Genomic DNA, 1463 nt, shown 5'->3' on the forward strand with positions numbered 1-1463 from the left:
CATAGAGAGATGAGTAGGGGTCTGGTATAAGGCATTATATAACACCCTTAAAGGATTGGGATTTACCCATGTCAATAGGAAGACTTTGAAGATTTCATGAATAAGAGTAACATCAGATTTGAATTTTAAAAACGTCACTTAGGAGACTGTGTGGAGATTAGGTTGGAAGTGATGAAGATTGGAGGCAGGGAAAGCAGATTTTGTTGTTAAGAAATAACTTCTGTAAGAAAAGATGAGTGCCTCATATGATAGTGGTAATATGGATGAAGAGAGGAGATTTAAAAGATGTTTGGGAATCAACTTTACTGAATTTGGTGATTGGATCGAATGTGAAGAGGAGATGAATAAAGAAGAAAAACCACAAAGGTAATTGCTAGTTTTCTCTCTTGACTGACTCTTTCATCAGAGGGGTGTCTGCATAGGAAGAACAGATAACTGGGAAAATGTTGGGGCACCTCTATAAAACACCCAGGTGAGGGAAGCTTAGAGTTGTACAAATGCATCTGGAAATATGCAGAGAGGCTCAAGTTGAACATCTTTGGAACTTATTGGCATCAAGCTGGTAATTCATGTCATTAGAGAGGATGAGATTTTTTAGGGATTGTATGAAGAAAGAGAAAAAAGCGGATGGGTAGTAGAAACTCCAATATTCAAAGGACGGGTAGAGAAAAAGGAGCCCATGAAAAGTAAAAAGAAGGAAAACCCAGGAGGTCAAAAGTAATCTAGGGATGACTATATTCCATAAAACAAGAGCACATTAGAAATTCTGAAAGGGGTATTTGGGGAACAATTTCAAATTCTGCAGAGAAGCGACAAAAGATTGAAAAGCATCATTTGATTTTAGCAACAGAAGGATGATTGAAATAATGTTTATATTCACTTTAGTGAAAACTCTTGTTGATCACTCTCTTCACTGGGATAGGGTTTAGTGTGGCTAGAGATGGCTAGAGAAAGGTGCTAACTTAGGGTTTACACACCACTCCAATCTCCGCAAAGAGGAAGTAGAAAAGAATTTCTTTTCGCTCCCTGAAGTAAAATTACTGTAATCAACTTTATGTACTCTGTTTGTGCGCTTCACTCATGGTCATCAAGGAATTCCTCCTTGGAAGAAAACTGTTGCAGGAATAAGGGTTTATTCGTTTCCACCTTCAGAGCCTTGCTGTGTATAATCTATATAGCGAATGCTGTATGGAGAAACTGTATCTGCAGTATCAGAAGTTGTGCGGGTCCAAATTATGTAAATATGTAGATCAGTTTCAAGAAGATAATGTCTACCAAAAAAGAAAAGAAAAGAAAAAGACTATAACTTCTACCAATCACACTGAGTCAGACTGCACTTTTATATCGTATGACACTGGGCAATGAATCAGATATAAAAGCTTTTAATCACTGAGCTTTAAATCAGGTAAGTGTGTTTGGAGACTGCCTCATATTTTCTGGGTGGTCTTGTGTGAGTTACTTAA

This window comes from Suricata suricatta, chromosome 5 (genome assembly GCF_006229205.1).
Source record: "Suricata suricatta isolate VVHF042 chromosome 5, meerkat_22Aug2017_6uvM2_HiC, whole genome shotgun sequence".
NCBI lineage: Eukaryota > Metazoa > Chordata > Mammalia > Carnivora > Herpestidae > Suricata > Suricata suricatta.